Below are 10,904 nucleotides of genomic sequence, written 5' to 3'. Positions count from 1 at the left end.
CATCGGTCTACAGGCTGGTATGGTAGGTACTGGGTTCGGATCCCAGTCGAGGCATGGGATTTTTAATCCAGATACCGACTCCAAACCCTGATTGAGTGCTCCGCAAGGCTCATTGGGTAGATGTAAACCACTTGCACCGACCAGTGATCCATAACTGGTTCAACAAAGGCCATGGTTTGTGCTGTCCTGCCTGTGGGAAGCGCAACTAAAAGATCCCTTGCTGCTAATCGGAAAGAGTAGCCCATGTAGTGGCGACAGCAGGTTTCCTCTCAAAATCTGTGTGGTCCTTAACCATATGTCTGATGCCATATAACCATAAATAAAATGTGTTGAGTGCGTCGTTAAATAAAACATTTCTTTCTTTCTAATTGCTTTGTACGATTTTAGTATGTACATGTATGTACACCTGTACATAATCACTGTGACATTTCTGCCATGACAATCTGTGATAATAGTTCTGTGATATTGTTACGTGTTTCAAATGACATACATTGTATATATTATTTAAAATACATGTGTATGAAATGTATGTATTTTAGTCATTTTTTATTAGACACTGTTCTTTATAACAACGATTGTCATTCCTTTACACTGTGTTAAATATACCTAGCTATTGGAAACAATATGTCACTGTATAGTCTTTTATTACTGACAATGAATATTATATAAATATAAACAACAAGTTATAAAATGTAATGTGAAATTATGATGTGGATAACATTTTAACAGTATATTAAAAAATAGAGGGGTAGGGGTTAATATATTATATAATTGTGATAATAAATAGTTCAATGAATTTGAATGTATAGCTATATTTAAAATACAACAAAAGTATTGATTTTACATAGTTCATAACATTAATTTTTTTAATTGCTATGATATTAGTAAAAAGTCAAGTTTCTTTTTATATTTCCTAACTAGATAGAGGACATACCCAAGCCTTTGTTAAACCTAAGATGAGAGCAAACATTTTGTTAATACATTATGAGATTGATTTTGGCTTTGACCTGTGATAACAGAACAGTACAGTCAAAAAACAAGATACAGGTATTACCTTTTTGATGAAGGTGTCAACTTCTGTATTTAGCTCCCATCATTACATTTTCGTGTTTAGGACCTTTTCTCACAACCTGTAACAGTCATAGATCAATGAAACTTGGTTTGTAGTTGCAACTATATATATATTCATCTCAATGCATAATACATGCTGCTTTTAATTTTTAATTAAAATACTGGTACTTTATATTTTAGCTTAATGTTAGTTTTTGCAATTAGGTCCATTTCTCACGACTATAAATCATACATTATTGAAACTTGGCTTATATTTGCATCTATAAATGTACATCTCAATACCTGTTAAAAATTTAAGTTTATTAAATTAAAATTTTACCTTAATTGTTTTTATTTAAAAATTATTTCAGTTTTTGGGTGGGTTTTTTTAGTGCATTGAGATAAGTAGTAGGTGAGATATTTAATTTAGCAGAATTGTTGTTGTTACTGTGTATTAATTTGGAATATATTCTTTGTTAACTATAACAGTGTGTTATTATATGATGTACAGTGAAACTCCCACTATTACAACCACTTGTCCGTCTTATTAAAACTGGTCTTTATAATGGGGTGGTCCTAATATCAGATTACCAATAATACATGTATATTAATTAACAATGATTGTTTGGTACATTTTGATCAGGTATTTTATTCTCCCAAACTGCCTTAACTCGTAAATGTAGTGGATAATGATGGTATATTTCAGAGTTGTTTGTGAACTGTTACCCTCCATTTCCTTATTTAGTATACAACAGAGATTAACAATAGTTTCAGCAAATGACACAGTCTTGAAATGAATGTTTAACAACACCCCAACACAAAAATACACATCAACTATTGGGTGTTAAACAAAGGTAAGTACATGAAAATAATCATATTCATGTACAGTGAAACCCCTCTAAACCGGACACCCTCAGGACCAAGTAAAATGTCTGGTTTTAAGAGGTATCCTGTTTAGAGAGGTTAAGTTCAATGATGATTTTTTAAAAAGGACCATGAAAAATGTCTGCTTTGGGGGTAATTCCGGTTTACAGAGGGTCCAGGTTTTGATAGGTTTCACTGTATTTAATGTTTTGGAAATCATGAGTATATATTGTCACCAAAAAACCCAGGAATGTGCAACTTCTTGGTTATGTAACTATAGCTAATTGAGATGTTCACTGCTCAATTTTTAACAAACAATAAAGTATGGAATTTGCGGTCATGAAATGTGCAACTAGGTTTAACTGGTTTTATTATACATTCCAGCACTTTAAACATGGATTTATAGACCAATTCCTTGCTAGCATTCATGAAACAATAACCTTTGTTCAGTGAAGTATTTTTATCACATTGCTTGTCATTTGTATGACAGGATTAGTAATATATCGTGGTCGTATTTGTCGGGTCAAAATCTATTGAAAACAGTCAATGGGTAATAACAGAATAGTGAACTTAATACCAAAGTATTTATTACTATTAAATAACGATATATTCTGGACTTTAATGTATTGGTTTGTTTACTGGGGTGGTCTTAGAACAGGGGTGGTCATAAGATGGGGTTTCTTTGTATATGTATAATAGTATGTATCTAACTGTATGAATTTATATTTAGCAAATATAGAATTATGTGTTTATACTTTGTGTATATGTAATAAAGTCTTATTTATTTTCTTGTTTGTTTTTTTGTGTTTGAAGTTTTTATTAATGTAGAACCCAATTCCATATTTTTCATTGTACAATAGATTTTATTTGACAGTCATCATCTACATACAACATGGCTTTCAGTTTAACACAGTAGACACATTTAGGGATTTGTGTTGTACATGGTCACCCACTACTAGTGGAAAGTAAAGTTTGTTTTATTTAACGACTCCACTAGAGCACATTGATTTTTTTATCTTATCATCGGCGATTGGACGTAAAAAATATGGTCATTCTGACACTGTTTTTTAGAGGAAACCTGCTGTCACCACATACGCTACTATTTTACGACAGGCAGCAAGGGATCTTTTATTTGCGCTTCCCACAGGCAGGATAGCACAAACCATGGTCTTTGTTGAACCAGTTATGGATCACTGGTCGGTGCAAGTGGTTTACGCCTACCCATTGAGCCTTGCGGAGCACTCACTCGAGGTTTGGAGTCTGTATCTGGATCCGAACCCAGTACCTACCAGTCTGTGACTGGAATCCAAACCCAGTACCTGCCAGCCTGTAGACCGATGGCCTAACCACGACGCCACCAAGGCTGGTAAAAACGATTGGTACTAGAAGAAATCTTAAGTTTGCATATTTGAAATACCATAGTAGAACGTGAGGCAAACAGACACGGGTATAAACAGCTGGTCTTATCTTAACTGAAAGTGTGACCAGGTTAATGACATAAACTTGTATGTTTCTTCTTTTAGCTTTGAAAATGAAAAAACATGTTTATCATTTTTATAATTTTTCTGCAAAAAGGGGACGACCTGTTTACGATAGTTTACAGTAAATACTAATGTAAAAAGTTGACTGCTAGATTGATGGTTGTCTTGATTTACTCAAATTGTGTATAAATGTGTTTATTATGAATCGTCTAAAAAGTCAGCTATTATAATACTTTCATATTGGCACCCATAGAGAACAAGTAATATTTACTTACTACTGCAAACCTTAGTCTCCTAGAAAATAATGCTACATTCAAATCTGTCCAGAACTTCATAAATAGCAAACGTTTTTGAGATTAATTAACCAGTCACATTCATTGTCTCTTCTGACTGCTAATTCTAAATAATGTCAAATGCTTAAAGGTAATAACTTTTTTTTCCTCTTTATCTTTTCTTTCTTTACGTGTCGGGACATAGCCCAGTGGTAAAGCGAACACCTGATGCGCGGTCGGTCTAGGATCAATCCCTGTTGGTGGGCCCATTGGGCTATTTCTTGTTCCAGCCAGTGCACCATGATTGGTATATCAAAGGTTGTGGTATGTGCTATCCTTACTACTAATGGAAAAATGTAGTGGGTTTCCTCTTTATGACTATCAAAATGACCATATGTTTGACATCCAATAGCTGATGATTAATAAATCAATGTGCTCTAGTGGTGTCGTTAAACAAAACAAACAAACTTCTTCCTTTACCTTTTCTTTCTTCTATTTCCCCTCTTTGTTAGTAAATTTGGAAAAAGTTATAATCGTGTTTTATTTTATTGCTTGTAATATATTCCTATTGTAAAATGTTAGGAGAGGCCTTAATATAGGCTAACGCCTGTTGACCAATCCCCAGACCACTACTGTTTTTGAATGCCAATAAATATTGTTTAAACTAAGTAATATTTCTGTCATATCTCTCTCCCTCTTCTTTCTCTACTCTTGCTCCATTCCTCTCTCTCTCTCTCTCTCTCTCTCTCTCTCTCTCTCTCTCTCTCTCTCTCTCTCTCTCTCTCTCGTTTACACACACCACACACATTCATGTGTGTGCATGAATATGTGTGCACATTTTTTTATTTTGGAGCAATGGTGACATCATACTTTTACATTGTCAGGAAAGTGCAGCAGAATTTTGCATTTACAAGGTAAATGTACTATCAAATGATAACGAGTCTGGCACTTTCTTGCTGCTAAACATATATATATGCCCCTGAACCCCCCTAAGCAACTCTGGCACTTCGCACCCTCATGTGAGGCTCTTCATGCCTCACCATAATCCTAAACACCCCCCCCCCCCCCTCAAAATCCTGGCTATGGGCCTGACACAGACAAGTTGCTCAAGTTATGGGGATATGTCACAAGTTATAAACACCTTCCTAGTTAATATAAAATACAAATATATCTTGCATTTTATAATGTCTGTATGCTGGCATGCATGTATAAATACAGCAAGAGAGAGACGGACAGACGAGACCGGAAGAGAATTATATATATAGCATTATTTTCTTTTTTATTCTTTTCTTACACCTGATGAACATGAACCTTGTTTGGAAGGAAGGAAGGAAATGTTTTATTTAACGACCCACTCAACACATTTTATTTATGGTTATATAGCGTCAGACATATGGTTAAGGACCACACAGATATTGAGAGAGGAAACCCGCTGTCACCACTTCATTATATATATTTGTTATCAAACACTGCGTTATGTGTAGGATGTTTTGGTAGTGATTTAATCTTGGTGGCAGAGAAAGCTTTGCATACGGTTCGTGGGCGAGGCATAGCCCAGTGGTACAGCACTCGCTTGATGCACGGTTGGTTTGGGATCGATCCCCGTCTGCAGATGCTCATCAATGTATATAAACAATATTTCATGGAAATTCTAGACGGGTACGTGATTACATTCCTGTTTAAACAGACAGTTACCGGGATGAGAATTATCTTGTTTATGCTACCATTTTGCCTGAGAATTATCTGGTTTGTGCTACTGTTTTTCCATCAGGCACAATACGTTTCATGATTTTTGGTATCAATCTTTAGTGCTGAAGTTTGGGCAGTCATTAAAGACTTGGAAAAAATAAAGGATTCTATTGCATCCAAATTTGTTATTTTCACTTGTTCACTTTCGTGTATTCAAGCTTTACGAAATATAAAGCTGGAACAGCCCTGCGTCTTTTTTTACCCATTGCCAGTTATATTATGAAGACATTGTATTTTGTTGGGTGCCCAGCCATGTTGGCATCAGGGATAATGAAAAGGTAAATTCAGCTGCCAAGTTCTGCTTTGGATTTGCCTCATGTCTGGGTTGGTTTATCTTACATAGCATTAATCAATATACACCGGCTTTGGTGGCGTTGTGGTTAGGCCATCAGTCTACAGGCTGGTAGGTACTAGGTTCGGATCCCAGTCGAGGCATGGGATTTTTAATCCAGATACAGACTCCAAACCCTGAGTGAGGCAAGGCTCACCAACCAGTGATCCATAACTGGTTCAACAAAGGCCATGGTTTGTGCTATCCTGCCTGTGGGAAGCACGAATAAAAGATCCCTTGCTGCCTGTTGTAAAAGAGTAGCCTATGTGGCAACAGCGGGTTTCCTCTAAAAAACAGTGTCAGAATGACCATACGTTTGACGTCCAATAGCCGATGATAAGATAAAAAAATCAATGTGCTCTTGTGGCGTCTTTAAATAAAACAAACTTTACTTTAATCAATATACACGTACATGTATTTTATTAACTTGGCAAGATGATTGGAACCATGCGGTTGTGGTCAAGCCGGGCCTGGGAGAGTGGCAGTCCTCTTATATGCGGTGTAGGAAGGATGAAATATGATTGTGTGTGCTCTCATCGACCATACATATCTGACACATTCATTTATCTTGAAGAATATGAGCACTGTCAGTGGCCGGGTACTCATCTTAAGGTGTTATGTAAAAGTTGCAATAATGGCAGATCATTTGAAACAAATTTTAAAACTACATTCCCTGGAATATTTTTATTATTTAAGCATATAGAACAGAAAATCCAATTACGTTTGGTGCATATATGACGCTGCACTCTGCATTGGTTTCACTACGCTGGCTTATTCAGGTCAAAAACAAAGCCAGTATTTTGAAAGTGAGACACTTTTGACGTGCTCGTACCGATCTCGGTTTTTATTGGCTTATCACAAGTATAGAATTCCCCAACAAGAGATCACATGAGATTTCGCAATTTTTGAAAAAATTTAACTGTCTTGATTGAGGGGTCGTCTCATATCTCCAAAACATATTTATATCCATAGAGGTATGGTACAACGCCTTTCCAGGGGTCAGTGAGTGGGGGATTTGCCTTGAAATTTTGACAGTGGCCAGCTGTTGGCATACGCGTGACATGAAAGGGGGTGTTGCTAATTACATAACTCTCTAGGGGTAGAGGAAGAGGGTACTGTGTTCGATTTACGTAACATTTTTCAAGACTACAATAATTATGTTATTTTTATTCATTACTTAGACCTAAAAAGGTGGGGTTTTTAAATGCGCGGTCAGTCTAGGATCGATCCCCATCGGCGGGTATACAAAAAGACCATGGTATGTGATATCTTGTCTGTGGGATGGTACATATAAACAATCCCTTGCTAAAAAAAAAATGTAGTGGGTTTCCAAGGTGCGTGTGCAGGGATTTCAGCGGGGTTGGGGTTATAGACCGTGTTGAGCGAAGTTTATATGGGGCCATGCTCCCCCAAAAAATACATTTCAATTTTTTTTAAGCTTGGGCAAGTAAGGGTTTCGACCTCCAATACCCTCCCCCTGCACATGCACCCGATTCCTCTCTAAGATTATATGTCAAAATTACCAAATGTTAGACATCCAACAGCAGATGGAAGGAAGGATAGGATATGTTTTATTTAATGACGCACTCAGTACATTTTATTTACAGTTGTATGAGGTCAGCTGATTATTAAATCAGTATGCTTTATCTTTGATGTCGTTAAACACCCCCCATCCCCCAACTTTACCCTTTCCAAACGAAATAATATTTATTTGAATTTGTTGATTTTAACACGTAACATTAAGAAGTGAAAACGTTCATTGTCTACTTTAGTATATTTTATTTTAAAAATATATATATGATTAATGTGTTACTAGTATACAAACTAAACTTTGAAAGTTCTACTAACACTTTATAAAATATCAATTCTGAAATAGGAAGGTACGACTGTCGATAATACGTTGTCAAGATCAAACCGGTTTTAACTAAAGACTCTAGCACCGTATCCTCAACCGAACGTTCTTCGTACAGCGCAAGATTTCTCTTTTAATTTTTTGAGACGAACCCTACAATTTGAAATCGGCAAACGCACGTGTTAACTGAAACTGACAACAGGCTGTCATTTATGCTTTGCCGAGCTATGGCGGCACAGGCGACGAATCAAGCGTATACGTTTGACGATATCCGTTCATAGCGAACACACACACACGACTTTTTTAAAAGTGCATTTGAGCTTGTATTGGACATTTGTACATTATGTTATAATATGGTAACCAGATAATGTAACTTTAAATATACCTTTAACTATATGCCTATAAAAAGTACAACTAACTAATTCCATGTATTTTAAGGTGGAATCTTGAGTGTGTCACACGCATAAACTAGTGACGTCACTTTTTATGTAGCCTATACAGATTCAACATAGGCTACTAAGTTTACCCAGAATTATTTGTGGTCAACTGATAAAGAAACACAGATGGTGGCCATGCTATATTTAGCCACAATTAATTCATTTATAGCTCTAAGATTGTTTGACACTGCCAAGCCCGTATTTAAGGGTGGTTCTGGGAGGGGGGGGGGGGATTCGTCCGAACCCTCCCGCAAAAGCTGATGTCCACTTTTTTTTTCTTCTTTTCTTTGCATTAATACTTGATTGCAACTTTTGCAACTCTTCCATAAAACAATATTTGACTGTCTTCGTCATTTAGCACTCCCCTTAAAGCTGCAGTGTCTGGAATATTTTTTTATTATTTAAGCATTTGAATAGATGATCCAGTTCTGTTTGGTACATAAAAGGCCCACCACATCGCTATAGTTTCGCAATGCTCGCTTATCTACATTATCTAGGTCAACTGCAGCTTGTTTTTCTTCGTTTAGCGGGACGCCAGTAGAACGGGGAATTTACGCGATTTGCGCAGGCGCTGAACTTCTCACGTGATTTTGAACAAATTTGACTGTCTTGATTGAGGGGTCGTCTCATACCTCCAAAATATATTTATATCCATAGAGGTATGGTACAATACCTTTCCAGGGGTCGGTGGGGGATATGCCTTGACATTTTGACAGCGGTTGGCATACGCGTTACATGTAAGGGGGTGCAGGGGCGTGCGCAGGAAATTTTGCAGGGGGGGTCGATGCCTGTGGCAGGGGGTCTGGGGGGCCCTCCCCCTGAACATTTTTAAAAATTGACCCCTTCTAGGGCTATTCTGAGGTGTTTTCTGCTGGCTAGCCGAGCTGCTATCACAGGAATGTAAAAAATCGGGGTCTATGAATTTTTTTTCGCCTTGGGCAGGGGGGGGGTGTGTTCCGACCCCAACCCCACCCCACCCTGCGCACGCGCCTGGGGTGTTAATAATTACGTAACGCTCTAGGGGTAGAGGAAGAGGGCGGTATGTTCGATATAGTAACATTTATGAAGACTATATGTTATTTCTATTCATGACTTAGACCTAAAAATGTGGGGTTTTTTTTTTTTTTAATGCGCGGTCGGTCTAGGATCGATCCCCATCGGCAGGATTGTTTCAGCCAGTGCGCCATGACTGGTATATAAAAGGCCATGGTATGTGATATCCTGTCTGTGGGATGGTACATATAAATGATCCCTTGCTAAAAAAGAAATAATAATAATAAAATATTTTTAAAATGTAGCGGATTTCCAAGGCGCGTGTGCAGGGATTTCAGCGGGGTTGGGGGTTATAGACTGCGTTGAGCGAAGTTTATATGGGGCCATGTTCCCCCAGAAAATATATTTCAATTTTTTTTTTTTATCTTGGTCAGGGATGGGTTTCGACCCCCAATACCCTCCCCCCTGCACATGCGCCAGTTTCCTCTCTTAGATTATATGTCAAAATTACCAAAAGTTTGACACCCAAAAGCAGATGATTATTAAATCAATATGCTCTAACACTGATGTCGTTAAACAAAACAAACTAACTTTACCCTTTCCAAACGAAATAATATTTATTTGTATTTGTCGATTTTACCACACGTAAAATTAAAAAGTGAAAACGGTCATTTTCTACTTGAGTATATTTTATAAAAAAAAACATATACATGATCAATGTGTTATACAAACTAAACTTTGAAAGTCCTACAAACACTTTATAAAATATTAATTCTTAAATAGGAAGGTACGATTGTCGATAGTACGTTGTCAAGATCAAAACCGGTTTTAATGAAAGAATAGTACGTATCCTCAACCGAACGTTCTTTTTTAGAGCGCAAGAAATCTCATTTCATTTTTTTATACGAACCCTTCAATTTCAAATCCGCAAACGCACCTGTTAACTGAAATTGACAACAGGCTGTCATTTGTGGTTTGCCGAACAATAACCGCACAATAGCCGCACAGGCGACGAATCGAGCGTATACTTTTGACGTTCTCCGTTCATAGCGAACACACACGTATTTTTTAAAAGTGCAGTTGAACTTGTATTTCAGATTTGTGCATGTTATTATTATATGGTAACCAGCCACTGTAACTTTAACAAAGCTTCTGTGTACATGATTCAGAATTTCAAACAAACTGGCAAACTCAAAACAAAGGAACCTGCATGTAGCAAAATTGTTTAATTGTATTTTCTGCTATATTGATGACCTCGTAGTCTTCGATAATATTACATGACATTGCCATTGATTTATCAACCAAAGTCAGAAATAAAAGGTTTATAACAGAAAGTAATCCTGTTCAGCCTTTGATCTTTATATAGTGATTCCAATCAACACTGGTTTCCAGATATATCATGCAATATTATTCAGTCATTTTGGCATAGACGTTGCTTTATGATGCCGGTTATTGCCTAGCATTTCAAAATGTTTTATGGCCAACATGTAGATGCCATTTTGATGATATGACGCATCAGTGACAAAAATGAAATGGGGATGCAATAGGTCTACCTTTTGAGGAAACGGGGGTTGCACGTGTTGGTGATTCGTGATGATACAATTTTAAAGAAAATAATGTGTTTCGTTTTTCATAAATATGTTCAATGTTAAAGGAACTGATCATACGTGTAGTTCTGAGGCGTAGGCGTACCAGCTCCCATTTTTTGTAATGTGGGCAGGCTGGTTATTGCCCGACTTAAATGAAAATGCCCGAATCTGGATAACAATATTTATTCATAATACCATTACTACCAAACAGCTAGCCTATATAGGGTTGCAAAGGAACCACTACGCATTTGCACATGGATTACAACTAATTTTGCAGGTGGAATGA

The sequence above is a fragment of the Gigantopelta aegis genome, chromosome 10 (genome assembly GCF_016097555.1).
Source record: "Gigantopelta aegis isolate Gae_Host chromosome 10, Gae_host_genome, whole genome shotgun sequence".
In the NCBI taxonomy this organism is placed as follows: Eukaryota; Metazoa; Mollusca; class Gastropoda; order Neomphalida; family Peltospiridae; genus Gigantopelta; species Gigantopelta aegis.
Note: the sequence above shows the minus strand (reverse complement) of the source record.